This window comes from Leguminivora glycinivorella, chromosome 23, assembly GCF_023078275.1.
Source record: "Leguminivora glycinivorella isolate SPB_JAAS2020 chromosome 23, LegGlyc_1.1, whole genome shotgun sequence".
Taxonomy (NCBI): Eukaryota; Metazoa; Arthropoda; class Insecta; order Lepidoptera; family Tortricidae; genus Leguminivora; species Leguminivora glycinivorella.
The window spans coordinates 3067274-3085813 of record NC_062993.1 but is presented as its reverse complement, the minus strand read 5'-3'; the positions used below and the strand labels follow the sequence as shown (position 1 = coordinate 3085813).

General features: G+C 37.1%; 1 protein-coding gene and 1 non-coding gene across 3 annotated transcripts in view; one reads left to right on the top strand and one right to left on the bottom strand.

Moving 5' to 3' along the window:
• Window positions 1-18540, top strand: part of LOC125238264 (complexin) — a 618857-nt gene that overhangs the window by 225122 nt on the left and 375195 nt on the right. The window lies entirely within an intron of this gene.
• Trnas-cga lies at window positions 4238-4311 on the bottom strand. The gene has a single exon. It is a non-coding gene; the product is annotated as a tRNA-Ser (tRNA).

Here is an 18540-nt window from a genome sequence, read left to right as displayed (position 1 = left end):
AACGTCGTACGATACACATACGAAAAGGAAATTCGTAACCCGTGTCGCCACTCGCATCACCTCTGGTTTCGAACTTCTTCTTTTCCACACTTGTATCGTAATGTACTATAATATAAAATAAATTCTTCGAGGTTTAGAGTCCATATATTTTCAATATGTTTTCACATTTTTTATGATTGATAATTAAAATAAATAAATTAACAAATAAATATTGGGGACACCTTACACAGATCAACTCAGCCCCAAACTAAGCAAAGCTTGTACTATGAGTGCTAAGCGACGATACATACTTAAATAGATAAATACATACGTACATATATACATAGAAAACATTCATTAATCAGGTACTAATATTTTGTGCTCATCGCACAAATAAATGGCCCTTACCGGGATTCGAAACCAGGACCGCGGCTTAGCAGGCAGGGCCACTACCGACTGAGCCAGACTGGTCGGAGTATTGTTGTATATCTGCATAGCGGCTGTTTTTTGTATTTATTAGCAAAAACACATACAAAATATACAATAAAAACCTCAGACATCCTAAATACAAATAAAAAATAATTAAAAATAAAAATCATTTATTTCTGACTCAAGGTCCATAGATGGTTAGTAGAACATTACAACTCTAAAGAACTAATATTAGTGTTAGTAAGACATTTACCTAATGCTAATACTTAAAAAAAAAACTAAAACAATTCACACTTAAAACCTATATAACGACAGCGTGCAGCATTTGCCATCGGTTGAGCATGGGGCCCTTAACCTAAAATTACAACTAAATATAAAAAAACTTCCCCTAATTCACCTCCCTCTGGCAAGGTCGCCAGGACACTTGCAGCGTTTCCTCTGCACCGCCAGACAGCCTTTGGGCAAAGAAAGCGCCCGCTCGTTGGTCCCCTGAGACCCCTACAAGCCTGACCGACACCTCCTTATTGAAATTTTTGGTGTCGGTCCACCACGGACCGAAAGTCTCCATTGCAAGCGCCGCAAACTCATACTCATCAGACAGAAACGCGTCTTTGCGGCGCTTGAAAATTTGAGCCTAATCTAAAAAATAAATCAAATTAAAAATATTCTAAACTGATAGGTGGTCAAGGTTTTAAGATATTTCGATATTTATTTTTAAAAACACCAGCCTACTGTATCTTTCTCTCAGTCGTGTACCTACAATTAACCCGAAACTGCCGTCAAAGGCATTAGTTCTCGCACTCGGCGGGAAGTGGGTTAACAGAACAGTTATATGGCTACTTGTAGTTCAAGTGACCTGGGTAAAGGGAGACTTGAAGTTAGAGTTTTAGAGGTTTAGAGCTAACTTAAGATTTTTAAGACACTACAGGAGCGAAAATGATTAAATGGAAAGAAGACCCAATTTCGATTTGAGAATTATCCATTCTTAATATTGTAAATGGGAAGGTGTGTGTCCTGTTTGTTTGTCCGTCTTCAATAATTTGAGACAATAAACAGACCTGGATTGTACTCATGCGGAAACACAGACTCAGGCAAGGCATTCCACTCCTTGGCGGTTCGCAAAATAAATGTTGATTATTTACCTATTTCATTTAAAACGTCACACGGTATGATGTTATACCGAAATTTAATAGCATTAGTATTATTTCAGAAAACAAAGTGCAGTTAATGCATGTTTGTCTTAAATGCAAATCCAGCAGCGAATCTCACAAATGCAGAACTTCGCAAATCCTTCACCAAGAAGTAAAGAAAACTCACAAACTTCATATAAATGTGCCGTGTTCAAGCAAAAGGTACCATATTCTAGTTTAAGCATACGCTCAGCAAGTTGTATCAAAGACGTAGCTAGATGGCGCTAATATAATGGCACATATTATCAAGGTAATAATGGATCAAATTAACTATATTGTGTTACATAGTAAATGAAAGAGCTTTTATAAACCATATATAAAACAATACCATAAACACTTACATTAAACAACTAGGGAACAAATCAAATTATTTTATTGAATATTTTGATTTGTTCTTTTTTCAGGTAGTCACACTACTATATATAAATTACGCGGCTAAGCTGAAGACCCGGATTCGATTCCCGGTTCGGCCACCAGTGGGCCTTGTCGTTTTTTCTTTCGTGTATGATATACATTTAAATTTATAACTTATATTAAAACTTATAAATAAAAAAATGGGCCAAATTGTCAAAATGGAGATTCATAAGTTGTTGTGTCGAGAGATGGCAGTCTATACACTGTGACTACACATTTTACTTTGACAGTAACTCTTTATATAGGATGTCCCTAAAACAAAGGCCAAAATGAAAAGGGGTAGAACATCTCCGTAAAAAAAAGTCATGGTTTTTGAGATATTGGCCGTTTTATAAAGTTCGTGGCTAAGAAAGGTAGTAACAAAGTACAGTTGAGTACATAAATATATGTACATTTTTTCACCTTTCACTTGCAATAAGATAAAAAATACACAATACATATTTATGAACTCGACTGTACCAATATCTCGAAAGCCATGACATATTAATTAAGGTTAAATTCGCTTAATGATATGTGTCATCACCCGTTTTCATTTTGGCGTTAGTTTTAGGGCCACCCGGTGTACCACTTCCTCTTTCATTTGTATGAACTTGCAGGCAAATTAAATATTGTTCTTCTAGTAAACAACAATGCGGTACCTTTTAACTGAAATAGTCACAAGTATAAGTCCTTTGGCACTCGCGTTAACACTTTCGAAACCGGGCTCTACGCGGCGCTACGACATTTTCGCTACATACGGGGAAACCCATGTAATCGGCTACGCTTCTACGAGCGGTGTGCCCGACAGTCGGGTTCTTGGTAGCGAAAGTGTTAATATTTGCCCTAAGTTCTGCTTTGTCTTCGTAGCGGCTGCTACGCTTCGTAGACGCTCGTAGCTTCTCGTAGCGCTACGAACTTGGTGCGAATCGGAGTGTATTATGATTTCTACTGTTTTAATGATGAATGAAATTAACTTAGTGTTTTTTAATATACACCGTGGGGCTGAATAACCCAAAAGATTTTAACAGTGTATTCCTGACCATATTTAGAGACTATAAAGTCATTTAAACTTTTCTTGATATCGCCTATTTTCAGACATTACCAAAAGAAAAAAAAAATTCAGTACATGAAAAGGCCGTTGATGCCATTTTTTAAGTTTGAATAGGACGTTGTACAACGATCACAGCTGATGGTAAGTGATGATGCGGTCTATGGTGGAGCACGCTTGCTGAAGAGATACTTATTTATTCATGCTTTACTCTCACTATCCTCATTGATAGATGTCAAAAAGTGAGAAGTAAAACCTTTCAAAAATTAGTTATTTAGAAAAAAAAAACGTTAAAACTCATTTCAAGTGCCAGTATTATAAATAACATTTACTTTTTATGTGAAAATGGGTGAATCAACTTTACTTATTATTAGCTCTACTTTTGTGAGTTTTAACCTGGCCATAGTGAATAAAGATCCTTATTTTTATTTTACATTGAGGGAATAATTAAAAAAAAAACATTTACAATTAAATCTATATGTGACCCAGTGGAAGAGACACTTTTTTCATACAAAAGTGAGGGACAGCTATGTCCACTGGGTCACTGCTCGATATAAATTAATAAAATAGCAAATCCTATAGAAACATGATGTATTGCATAGCTTGTATATCTGTTTTTAATATAATAAGTATAAACTAATTACACTAAATACAAATTAAATTTTCTGACCACATGTAGTCGAAGTATGCGTAATTTTGCTGGCAAAGAAAAGTTGATTCACCCAAATACATTCAAAAATAGTAAAAAAATGCGTGGTTAAACTCTTTCGGGTTATTCAATCCCACGGTGTATAGTCAAACTTTATATTGACACGGCTATCATAGTTATAAAATTTTCCGTTTAGAAGATATCTTCAAAAGTCGCACTTATCCCACTAGACGCAAATGTTCCGGTTGACGTAAACTATATGTTTGAAATATAATTTATTTATTGTGTGATTTTAATGATTATTTTGTTAATTTCAGGTAATTGGTGTAACTGAAGCATAACATATTTGGGTATGATCAATTAGTTATATTTGAAATATTTGTTCCATCCTAAATAGGAATGAATTTTGAATATCAAACGTGACAAAAAGCACATAATTTAATATCACAGATAAATATAATTTAAATAAAATAATAGTTATAAGTACTTTACATTCTATAAACTGAAATAAATACCATACACTAAAGAAAAAGCGATCAAGCCCACTGGTGGCGAAGCCGGGAATCGAACCCGGGTCTCCAGCTATCGCGGCTGACGTGTTCGACCGCTACACCACCCCGACCGCCGAGGTGCCCGTCTAAATTTACATTACATTCTTTTGTAGGTATGTATTTTTATTAGATTTTTAAATACTTTATTTTGTTATATTGTAGCCGTAAAATAGATAAAAGCATGGAAACAGAGTTAAAGAAATGTACAAAGTTTGATTTTATTAACATTTTAATTCAGACATATTTAACACTTACATTTTTTCGGATTCCAATCCCGGTAAGGGCATTTATTTGTGTGATGAGCACAGATATTTGTTCCTGAGTCATGGATGTTTTCTATGTATACATATAAGGTGCTAACAAGTTAGTCACGGATATTTTAAGGGACGTTAATTAACATCAAAACAATGAACTTTCACTAGAAATTACTGAAAAAAATCATGATTTTTTTTGTTTTCATACCCTTAACAAAAAAAAATTATTTTAATTTATTTTCTAAATAACCATCCTCTGTAATGTATTTGCCTGTCAGGATGTTTGACAGTGTCTCTCATGTCACGTTAACAGTGTCTAGAGAGGTCTCATTTAATAATTTTATTAACGGGGTGTTTTAACATAGCATATTAAATTTGTTTCCTAGTTTTTCTAAAAAAACATTTAAACTTTCAGCGGGGAGCGGGAGTGGCCATACTGTACGATAGTACTCTTTATTATACTGTGCCCATGGGAAGAAAGGGGGTGGTGAAATTCTTAACCCGTCACCACATGGGCAACACATACACACAGAATACAGAATACATTTTAAGTTTTTTTTGCATTTACAAAGACAAAGTAAGTAAATGTAAGAATAATAATATAATGAGATCCCCAGTTGTACCGGACCGCCATGCTCAGTTGTCTGGTGCTGAAATAGACGTGATATTCCGAATCCCCCAATGACAGAGAAGTGAACCAGTATTAAAATTATACTGTGGCACTACCCAAATAATAAACTACCCGTCTTTAGATTAGATTGGAGCTGGTGTCGGAAAGACCTACGGAACTAATTTGAGTTGTTTACAACCCAAACCCTCCTTAGAACTTGTACACTCTTTTTTGCTGTGTACTTAACACAAAAGGAGTGTTCAAGTTTCTAATGGGTTCGCAAGCCGCACGTGATACTCCTTTAGTTGCAGTCCATAGGTGACGGTGACCGCTTTCCATCAGGCGGACCGTGTGCTTTTTTTTAATCTTGCTGAATAATATTTATTCAATGGTAAACACAATTATATACACAGACCGTATGCTGGTTTGCCACCGACGTAGTATAAAAAAAAGGTTAATTACGAGTATAATAACATATATTATAATGCAATCTTAGAGTGTCATTCAATGCGTTTAAATTCGCAGCTACGCTTCATACATGATAGTTCTACATAAAAATATTCATAATTATTTTATTTAAAATAGTTTATAGCTAAATGCAGATAAATTCTAGAAATAAAAAAGATTGACGATGGTGCGCTCAACTTTACAAGAAGTTCGCAGAAATTAAAACAAAAATAAACTTTGACTCTGTAATCAGTCGCTGTAAGCAGTCTATTCTAGGCAACCTTTATCAAACCGAGGGTTAACCCTCCATTTTATATGGAATTTGACAGATGACAGCCCACTAATCCTGAGTTAAGTGGTTGGTGCAAGTGGGCCTTAGGGTATTAAGTTAGGTGAGTAAGTGATAATTATTTAAATTTTTGAGATCATGTTATACTGGTCCAACTTACCACTAATCCAAAGACTCCTCCATCGGGAACAGGCCTGGAAACTTAGCCTTTGTGGCCCCGACAGCTCGCAGCGACGTCCCGCACTGTACAGATGGCGCTTTGAGATGGTTAAGCAATTAGCTACGCAAATAATATATGTTGTTCCCGGCTTGGTTGAATTTATGTTGTAATGGTAATAAACTCTTGTTTTAGTAATCTCGATTCGCTTAAAGCTTTAATAAATTGTGAGACGGTTAAGTAATGAAAGGCATGAAAGGAGTGTAGATATATGATTGAAGTGAAAGCGAGTTTTATAAAAATATTCGTATTTTGTGAAAAAAAAATACGAGTATTTTATGTGAATGTAATAATTAGGTCAGCAATTCCCGATAAAAATTGATAAAAATTGGTAGGCTGATAGAGTCCATGATGCTGAGCAAGATCCACTAGGTTTCCCAAAATGTCCTAGGTTGATTGTATGAAACTTTCCTTTTTTGTTATCAAAAATGTATAGAAATCTGGTAACAAAAAAGGAAGGTTTCATACAAACTACATAGGACATTTTGGGAAACCTAGTGAATCTTGCTCAGCATCACGGACTCTATCAGCCTACCAATTTTTATCAAAATCGGAGACGTGATCCAAATGTACAAACTTTTCGGGAATTGCACAGGTCTTGTTTTAGTAACTAAACTGTAATCTATACTAATACTAGCTTTTACCCGCGGCTTCGCCCGCGTAATAAAAGTATTCTTATTGAAACGTTTACAAAAACTAAGATTTTCATTTGGATCCGTAGGTTTCTTTGTAGGTACATCTGTCCGCGATTATTTCGATTAAGGTAAAGCGGGGCAATTCTCGACTGGAGGGCCATTGTAACTGATCTATTTGCTGTACGGTCCGGTTTTGGCTGACTGTACCTTAACCTATTATTTTTAAAGAAATTCTTGCAATGATTGTAGAATTGTTACACAGCGACCACAGCGTAGGTAGTAGGTACGAATATGTATGTATTTTACCTATATAAATATTTATACTGGGGAAACTTCATACAACCCATGCACATAGCCAGTATCTCGACGCTATGGTCGGTAGGGTAAAAAGTACTTCCTTGCATTATCGCTTACAATTTTTTTCATTTTGCTTATACTTATTGCAAACGTAAACATATAAAAGGCAAGCAAACAACGATCTTCTTACAGCACATTGAATGTAATAGTTATTACGGATGCAGGATACTCGCCGATGCCTACTTACTAATACCTTCCCACTGAGCCACCTGTATTTTACACTGCCTAGATATCGATTGCCGACCGATTATTCCGACCCCAATCCCTATTCTTATCCCCGTCCCTATCTCTATCGTTGTCCCCATCCCTATCTCTATCTTTGTCCCCGTCCCCGTTCCCGTCCCGTCTCTGTCCCCGCCCCTGGGATAAAAATAGGGGACGGGGACGGGGATAGGGATAGGGGCCCTATCCCCGTCCCCGTCCCCTATTTTTATCCCTATCCGTATCCCTATCCCTATTTCTATCCCTATCCCTATCCCTATCCCCACCCCTACCCCTACCCCTATCTCTATCCCTATCCATATCCCTATCCCTATCCCTATCCCAATCCCAATCCCTATCCCTATCCCTAACCCTATCCCATCCCTGTCCCTGTCCCTGTCCCTGTCCCTGTCCCTGTCCCTGGCCCTGTCCCTGTCCTTGCCCCTGTCAAATTATCATGCTAGGAGGTGAACTTTGAAAAATCCTTTCTTAGTGCTCCTCTAAGGAACTTCCGTGTCAATTTGAAATCTCTTGAACCAGAAGTAAAGATAAAAACTAAAGCTATACTTATGGCTATTTTGGATATTTTAACCCCATTGCACAACAACAGGGGAGAAAATTTCTTTTCCACCTCATTAGATTTTAAAATCGTTGTATTTATCGTGATCAGCGACCCGATAAACCATAAAAACGATACCCATATTGTGTTTTTGACTTTACCCCCTTGCACCCCTTTAGGGGTCAAATTTTCAAAAAACCTGAAACATGTATTTAGTCATAATATGTCTTTAGGAATCCTCCTGTGAAGTTTCGAATAAAATAGTCAAACTAATCTTGTTTCCCCATACAAACTTTGAACCCCCATTTCACCCTTTTAAGAGGAGAATTTTGAAAAATCCTTTCTTAGTGCTCCTCTACGCCTATGTGCCAAATTTGAAATCTCTAGGACCAGCGGTTTCGGCTGTGTGTTGATATATCAATCAGTCAGTCAATATCTTCTTTTATATATTTAAACCCCATTGCACCACAACAGGGGAGAAGGTATTTCACTTCCGCCTCGTTAGATTTTAAAAACGTTGTATTTATCGTGATCAGCGACCCGATAAACCATAAAAACGATACCCGTATTGATTTTTTGACTTTATCACCCCCTTTTCACCCTTTTAGGGGTTAAATTTTCAAAAAACCTGAAACACGTATTCAGTCATATGTCTTAAGGAATCTTCCTGTGAAGTTTCGAATAAAATAGTCCAACTAATCTTGTTTCCCCATACAAACTTTGAACCCCCATTTGACCCCCTTAGGAGGTGAATTTTGGAAAATCCTTTCTTAGTGCTCCTCTACACCATATAAGGAACCTACGTGCCAAATTTGAAATCTCTAGGACCAGCGGTTTCGGCTGTGTGTTGATATGTCAGTCAGTCAGTCAATATCTTCTTTTATATATTTTTTTGATATTTAAACCCCATTGCACCACAACAGGGGAGAAGGTATTTCACTTCCGCCTCGTTAGATTTTAAAAACGTTGTATTTATCGTGATCAGCGACCCGATAAACCATAAAAACGATACCCGTATTGATTTTTTGACTTTATCACCCCCCTTTTCACCCTTTTAGGGGTTAAATTTTCAAAAAACCTGAAACACGTATTCAGTCATATGTCTTAAGGAATCTTCCTGTGAAGTTTCGAATAAAATAGTCAAACTAATCTTGTTTCCCCATACAAACTTTGAACCCCCATTTGACCCCCTTAGGAGGTGAATTTTGAAAAATCCTTTCTTAGTGCTCCTCTACACTATATAAGGAACCTACGTGCCAAATTTGAAATCTCTAGGACCAGCGGTTTCGGCTGTGCGTTGATATGTCAGTCAGTCAGTCAGTCAGTCAGTCAGCTTCTTCTTTTATATATTTAGATTATAAATGGGAATGTGTGTGTTTCTGTTTGTTTGTCCGTCTTTCACGGCAAAACGGAACGACGAATTGGGATGTAGAGTGACATAGGAAACTTTTATCTCTGTAAAATGTACTGTCGCTGTCGATTTCATTTCATTTCATTTAATTTCATTTCATTTCATTTCATTTCATTTCATTTCATTTCATTTCATTTCATTTCATTTCATTTCATTCAAATGCAAAAAAAAAAAATCATCCGTTCGTGAGCTACGATTCCACAGACAGACACACACACAGACAGACAGACAAACAGACATACAGACAGACAGACAAACAGACAGACAGACAGACACGTCAAACTTATAACACCCCGTCGTTTTTGCGTCGGGGGTTAAAAAAACATAACCTTAAAACCGGCCAAGAGCGTGTCGGGCCACGCTCAGTGTAGGGTTCCGTAGTTTTTCGTATTTTTCTCAAAAACTACTGAACCTATCAAGTTCAAAACAATTTTCCTAGAAAGTCTTTATAAAGTTCTACTTTTGTGATTTTTTTCATATTTTTTAATCATATGGTTCAAAAGTTAGAGGGGGGGGGACGCACTTTTTTTTCCTTTAGGAGCGATTATTTCCGAAAATATTAATATTATCAAAAAACGATCTTAGTAAACCCTTATTAATTTTTAAATACCTATCCAACAATATATCACACGTTGGGGTTGGAATGAAAAAAAATATCAGCCCCCACTTTACATGTAGGGGGGGGTACCCTAACAAAACATTTTTTTCCATTTTTTATTTTTGCACTTTGTTGGCGTGATTGATATACATATTGGTACCAAATTTCAGCTTTCTAGTGCTTACGGTTACTGAGATTATCCGCGGACGGACGGACGGACGGACGGACGGACGGACGGACAGACAGACATGGCGAAACTATAAGGGTTCCTAGTTGACTACGGAACCCTAAAAAGGGACACGTAATCGTAAATAACACGATTCAAATATCATTCCGACGTCAGCGTTCAAATTGGCCTGTCAACTACAAGCCACAGCGCGAATGGCCCCTTAAATCAATCAATTTGCTATCGACAGCTACAGCACGCCTCACTGGTTGACCACAGACTAATACAGCGGGGTCATTTATGACGAATTTATACATACATCATCAGGAATTTATCATCTTGGGGCGAATGAATGGTAAAAGCGCTTGGGGTGGGGCTCGTAAGAGATGGTCAAACTGTGTGAAGACGTCGACTGGCGGCAGCCTATACCGTGCAGTCCACATGGCTTATGACCGCGTTCAATGGAGACACGCTACTTGTGGTCACGATCCTCAGCATTGAGGGAACGAGGAAGAAGGAAGGATACATACATAAATGGGCCATTTTTTTTCAGTTGTCCACCCCACTTTTTTTGTAACATGGGTATTTTTTACGTGATCCATGCTCAGAATCGCGAGGTCTTTCGATCCTGATAGCAGAAAGAAATGTCCGAAGACTACCATACATTTTTTAAACCCTCCATTCTGTTACCGCCATGTATGAAAAAATGTTAACGGAATGGGAAAAAAACTTTGGGACACTTTTTTTCTCCTATTAACTAGGATTGAAAGAGCTCGCGATTTTGAGTGGAAACCACATAAAAAATTCTCAATCCAAAAGAAAAGTGGGCAGGTATACTTTATGTGGGCCAATTTTATTCCAATTTATTATGTCCAAACTTTGAAAATAAAATTGAGGAGTGTCTTTTCAAAAGGGCTTATTTCCATTTTTAGGGTTCCGTAGTCAACTAGGAACCCTTATAGTTTCGCCATGTCTGTCTGTCCGTCCGTCCGTCCGTCCGTCCGCGGATAATCTCAGTAACCGTTTGCACTAGAAAGCTGAAATTTGGTACCAATATGTATATCAATGACGCCAACAAAGTGCAAAAATAAAAACTGGAAAAAAATGTTTTATTAGGGTACCCCCCCTACATGTAAAGTGGGGGCTGATTTTTTTTTTCATTCCAATCCCAACGTGTGATATATCATTGGATAGGTATTTAAAAATGAATAAGGGTTTACTAAGATCGTTTTTTGATAATATTAATATTTTCGGAAATAATCGCTCCTAAAGGAAAAAAAGTGCGTCCCCCCCCCTCTAACTTTTGAACCATATGTTTAAAAAATATGAAAAAAATCACAAAAGTAGAACTTTATAAAGACTTTCTAGGAAAATTGTTTTGAACTTCATAGGTTTAGTAGTTTTTGAGAAAAATACGGAAAACTACGGAACCCTACACTGAGCGTGGCCCGACACGCTCTTGGCCGGTTTTTTCTTTTTTTTTAACTATGAATGCAGTTGTTCTTAGTATAGAAAAGTACACGTTGTTTTGAGATAAAAGTTCAAAAAATCTCGCCTTGATCTTTAAAAAAAAGATTAACATCAAAGTTTAGAACACATTTTGAAAAATATGTAATGATTATTTATGTGGATAAACCAATGTATGTATTACAACAACATTCATATCAACTAACGTTAATACAAATCCAAAAATAAAATAAATCTATTTTAAAATAATAACATTTACGCTACAAAGCCACAACAAAAGGGCTTAATTCCCAAGAGTTCGCATCAAAAGTGCTTAATTCTCAAAAACATATGGTAATTAAATATTTATTTAGGTACACATGTTGCGTTTGATGTAATCATAGCATTAACGTCAACTTACAATATTACAATTTTGCAAATTAAATATTAATTTCAAAATCAATCCCTTGGAATTATGTTTTTCTCGATTTCCCAAGAAAAGTTCAAAGTGGAAATAAGCCCTTTTGAAAAGACACTCCTCAATTGGCCCACATAAAGTATACTAGCTTCAGCCCGCGGCTTCGATCGCGTTAAATTCGAAAATTGCGAAAGGCTACATACAAACTCCTCCAAGCCCCCAGTTTAGGGAAGTAGGGGGTCAGAAAGAGACAAAAAGTAGCCTATGTCACTCTCCATCCCTTCACTATCTCCACTTAAAAAATCACGTCAATTCGTCGCTCTGTTTCGCCGTGAAAGACTGACAAACAAACAGACGGACATACTTTTCCATTTATAATATTAGCATGAATAATAAAACAATGAAAATGCTTTATTTCAAACCAGTATGCGATCCATATTAGGTTAATATACTCGTATTACACAAAAATCCTTAACGACTATGTTTATAGTTAAAATAGTAGTCTACTAAAAATACAAATTAAATTATTTTCTATGAGGATAATTTAATTTGTTCTAAGAATAAGGACTATGTTAGTATAACTACAAACTACTTAGCTAAAGAAAACTACAACTAAGACTATGTACACTTAACAACCAACAACACAAACAGTCATATATGTATGGATTATATTGATTATACAACTTACATGATTATCGTATCAATTTACTGCAACCTCCACAGCTCATCAATAAACAGCAGAGACACTTGCTCAACAAACTGCTGAGATGATCGAGCGCTCTCGCGGCATTAGTGGTAGCAGGAACGAATTAAAACTTTAATAGTTTGTGATAGATGTTGTGTTAGTGTTCGTGTTTATGTTCTGAAGTGGGTTACGGAAATTTATTTCTTGATTGATTCCATATAAAAATACAAGAATAGATTGAAATGTACGAACATTTCAATCTATTCTTGTATTAATTCTATTGTTCTATGTTTAAGTAACGATACTTAAATATATAATTAGGGTATTGTTCCTAAGCGCTTTAATACTTACCTACAAGCCTGAATTAGTGTAGTGACTAAAGAAACATTAGAAGACAGAAAGTTTCCGGGAACATTCCCAGTATTTTAAGATCCCTAGCTACGCTCGGCTGACTCCGCTTGCCACTGACGTCAAATCTCGTCCAGTACCTTTTCACTAAAGTTCCCGGGAACATTCCCAGTATTGTAACATCCCTAGCTACGCTCGGCTGACTCCCCTTGCCACTCACGTCCAATCTCGAGTCCGAACCGTATTTTTTCACTAAAGTTCCCGGGAACATTCCCAGTATCGTAACATTCTTAGCTACGCTTGGCTGATTTCGCTTGCCACTCACGTCCAATCTCCAGTCCGAACCGTATTTTATCACTAAAGTTCCCGGGAACATTCCCAGTATTTTAAGATCCCTAGCTACGCTCGGCTGACTCCGCTTGCCACTGACGTCAAATCTCGTCCAGTACCTTTTCCCTTAAGTTCCCGGGAACATTCCCAGTATTGTAACATCCCTAGCTACGCTCGGCTGACTCCCCTTGCCACTCACGTCCAATCTCGAGTCCGAACCGTATTTTTTCACTAAAGTTCCCGGGAACATTCCCAGTATCGTAACATTCTTAGCCACGCTTGGCTGATTTCGCTTGCCACTCACGTCCAATCTCCAGTCCGAACCGTATTTTATCACTAAAGTTCCCGGGAACATTCCCAGTATTTTAATATATCTAGCTACGCTCGGCTGACTCCGCTTGCCACTGACGGCCAATCTCCAGTCCGAAAAATATTTTATCATTCAAACAAACGTTCCTCACGTTTGTAATTGAAAATTCCACTTGAAGTTTCTTTTGTTGAATGAGAAATGTTATTCTGTTACAACCATGTTATATTAAACCAATTTTAAGGGTTATTGTTTCGAATCGTACTTTAATACGATTTGAATAGGATATGTTACTGCAAAAATATCATTTGTTTTAAGAAAAGTCACATAAATCATATCATTCATATCGCAGTGACATTTTGTTTTGTTCGAATACGGTTGAATAGTACGACAAAAACTACATAAATACTTATATAACTGTCAATTGTCGCTTTGAACTGAAACAGCCACTCACTTGACGTCAGACTAATCTCACCTAAGTGCATTTTCACATTATCCGATCCGGTAACGGATGTACTTAGGCCCGATATCCCATACATTATAGGCGCCACCTTGGATTTTATCCACTGAAATCCTTCCGACATCTGATAATTATCGGATCGGATAATGTGAAAACGGACTTAGATCCTATACTATAGAGTGATTTAAAATGAACTGATAGTGCTGAAATCATTAAACATGTAATAGTTATTTTCCCCTCACTAGCTCGGAAACACGTGTTTTGTCCTTTAATACCAGCGGGTAAAATCGCATTTTATGCACTAGTGGGTAAAGTAATTTGACCTTGAATAAAGTCAAATTAACTGCTTTAAAATTGATAAAAGTAGGTGAATCTAGTAATTAAGATGATTTACCACCTGTGGAACTACTGGAAGCATTGATAAACGCATTTTTTGCGTTGTAGTTTCCTCGCTATAGTGAGGGGAAAAGTTTTGTGTTACACTCGGGTACAAATGTATTTTACTTCTCGTGTGTTAAAAAACTCGCAAGTTCAGGATTCTATTCTCGAACCATAGAATCCTTTCACTTGCTCGTTTTTCAATTCCACACTCGGCGTTAAAATACAACTTTTCCCCTTGTATAACAAATAACTACTGTTAAGTGTCTAAAGACTAGTGGATAAAATGCGTTTTTACCCGCTGGTATTAACGGACAAAACACGTGTTCCGAGCTAGTGAGAGGAAAATAAATATAGAACAAGATAGACCCAATTTCAGAGCACGAAAATTGAAAACAATTTAACATATCAGATTCTTACTACAGTGTGCTACAGTTACCACTTAGTCTCAAGTGAAATTCGAGACAGGTACGCGTGTCGTGACATTCCGCTGACCGACCACATTCTTGACACATGTTGGGAGGAATTCAACCTTTGAGACAGAGTTACAAAGGTGGGCGGGGCCTGACGGCTGCCGTCCTAGCCGAAATGACAAGCGTTGACGCTAGACGCCGATTGGAATGCAGTCTGGCAGCGACCTTTACTAGCTACCGTTTCGTAACTAAAAATTGGTAACCAGCTTTGAAACGGGGAAAAAGTCGCAATTCGTAAGTGGCTTCAAATTGGGACTTTCTCATTACCGATTTGTAACCACGTTTGGTAACCGGCTTCGAACCGGGAAAAATAATCCCGTGTTGTAACTGGCCGTACTGGCTTCGATTTGGTAGAAACTCCTATCAGTAACTCAAGCCCAATACGTAACCAGCTACAAAAAGGGAATTTCGTGTTCCCGTTCTGTAGCCAGTTACAAAACTTAGTTAACAAACGGTACCACGCTGGCCCAATACTGTGACCGGCTACAAACCGGGAATCTTGATTCCCATTTTGTAGCCAGTTACAAAACATAGTTACCAAATGGCACGACCCTGGTCCTTTACGTAACCAGCTACAAAATGGGAATCAAGATTCCCGGTTTGTAGCCGGCTACTAAATTTTGGTTACCAAACGGTACTAAAGCGGCAGAGCTACAAACATAAAGCTACCATAATGATATTATCGTCAAACGTTTGGGCATTTGGCTACGTACTGTTGATAAAACTGATTTTTATTTTACAACTTTTTACTCTTTGCTATTTTTTATAAAAATATTTTAGCTCACCAAATTATCATTTGTTATCACAAAGACCAGGATGATAATCCGTGAAATTTGGATTAATTAAATTTAAGCAGCTCTTGTCTTGCATAATCTGAGCCTCTGAGGGCACGGCCAAGTCGAGCAAAAAGAGGTACGGCCGTACCATCCTTTTCTCGAAGCAATTCAGCCCATTTTCAACCCCCTGTTAATCCGTTGTGGTCATCATATTTAGGATGCATTTTTTGATTTAAGTACGCTATTGTACCGAAGCGTAAGCTCGAGAAATTGAACCTTCAAACCGCTAATTCTTCTTCCTTTAGTGACTTGTTTCATTATAATAAGTATCGACCTGAAACTAAATACCTCTGGCTCTCTACCGATCATTATTCCACATTTAAAACAACCATTTAGAAGCTAAAATAACAATCTCCCATCAGTATCGGTAAACCGCAAATCTGCGTTCCATTCATCCCTGTTCAAATGACAAATGAAACGCGATCGTTGTATTTATTCCCGATCAAATACAAATGAAATCGAAATAGAAATATAAAGGAAGCGGTCTCGGAAACGTGATCGAATTATCAAAAGCTGTCATTTTAGGATTTGACAAATGACAGTGGAGTTTCGGATAAAGATTAGTACAATGTGTGCCATTAATTCCATATCACTGTATACACTGTTCCGCAGTTTGGCGAAGTTATTTTAAGGGTTAATTAAGTGTGTTTTGTCTTTACTTATTAAATTTAAACTTAAAATAAAAAATATATAATTATGTGTACTTTACTCGATAGCGATATACTATCCTTTCTAGGTATAAGTAAGATTTACGGTCAGCCAAAAAAGTGATTTACCACTTTTCGACCTTAAATATGTGTTTCAAATGAGTCGAAAAGTTTGAGTTTTTTCCAACTTCTTCCTTGGCTGACCGTAGCTATTCGTTTGGTTCACTCTCATTTGTAAGTGAAATCATCATCATCGCGCCATCCATCTCCTTTTTAGGGTTCCGTAGTCAACTAGGAACCCTTATAGTTTCGCCATGTCTGTCTGTCCGTCCGTCCGTCCGTCCGTCCGTCCGTCCGTCCGTCCGTCCGTCCGTCCGCGGATAATCTCAGTAACCGTTAGCACTAGAAAGCTGAAATTTGGTACCAATATGTATATCAATCACGCCAACAAAGTGCAAAAATAAAAAGTGGAAAAAATGTTTCGTTAGGGCACCCCCCCTACATGTAAAGTGGGGGCTGATATTTTTTTTCATTCTAACCCCAACGTGTGATATATCGTTGGATAGTTATTAAAAAATGAATAAGGGTTTACTAATATCGTTTTTTGATAATATTAATAGTTTCGGAAATAATCGCTCCTAAAGGAAAAAAAAGTGCGTCCCCCCCCCTCTAACTTTTGAACCATATGTTTAAAAAATATGAAAAAATCACAAAAGTAGAACTTTATGAATACTTTCTAGGAAAATTGTTTTGAACTTGATAGGTTCAGTAGTTTTTGAGAAAAATACGGAAAACCACGGAACCCTACACTGAGCGTGGCCCGACACGCTCTTGGCCGGTTTTTTGGTAACTATTATTAACCCTGCCGGCGTATCATGCTGCCAATTTTATCACTTATCCACCGTGGATAAGACATCTGTCACTCTCACACTGACATACTTGCTAAAGCGTGACGGATGCTTTATCCACGTGGATAAGTGATAAAATTGGCAGCATGATACGCCGGCTGCTAGGGTGGGTCTGTGTGTGTGTGTATCTGTGGCATCGTAGCTCTCGAACGGATGAAACGATTTAGATCTAGGTTTTTTTTTGTTTGAAAGCTGAGTTAGTCGGGAGTGTTCTTAGCTATTTTAATGAAAATCGGTCCACTATGGCGGTTTTTTTTTTTCAAAATTTCAATTTTGTGGTTAGGTTATCTGTTATCTAAGAAAATATAAATGTACAATACCTACTTTAAGACGTTACGCATTCAATAAGTGAAAATGATAAAAACGTTTTAAAACAATGCTTTCAGAAATTTATAAGAAGTAATTGAAAGCTTAAGATAAAGTGCTCGAAATGTGTGGTTACTTAAAAAAAGATAAGATTTATGACATTTTTATATTAAAGGAAAAAATGGAAAAATTTACGCTTCCGGCGGGACTTGAACCCGCACCATTTTTGCAATCCGTCCAATGCTCTTACCAATTGAGCTACGGAAGCCACGCCGGACTTCGCAAATCTTTCCATGCCTTTCCTTTAATATAAAAATGTTTAGAATCGTTAGCAGAAGTTTCTGCTTAATAAAAATTAATTATGAGATTTATGCTCAGAAAATGATGATTTGATATATTTATACTCATGAATTAAATAAATAAATAAATAAATATTATAGGACATTTTTACACAGATTGACTGAGGCCCACGGTAAGTGTTGTGGGTACTCAGACAACGATATATATAATATATAAATACTTATATACGTAGAAAACATCCATGACTCAGGAACAAATATCTGTGCTCATCACACAAATAAATGCCCTTACCGGGATTCGAACCCGGGACCGCGGCGCAGCAGGCAGGGTAATTATGTAACAAAATAGTACATTATGCAAAGTACTATTTACATAATGTACTATTGTCGTTAGTAATATTCAAAGGAAGTTGAATATTACTAACGAGAGTAAGTTAAATCGCCACGGCTTTCCGGAGCGATTTAAAGACTCGAGTTAGTAATATTCATACTCCCCGAGTTACACACGATGTTTTTATCACACTCGCATGTAAAAAATATGTACACTGAGAGAAAATACAACCAGTTTTCATGTTCGTTCAACAAGTTTTTAGGTTAAAATAGCGCCTGCGTGCTCTTTGGTTCAAACAACAAGCTACTTGTCATTTGAATCGGCAATATATTTGAATCAACAAGTCGATTTTATAAAAACAACCTGACACATATTGTTTTAAACA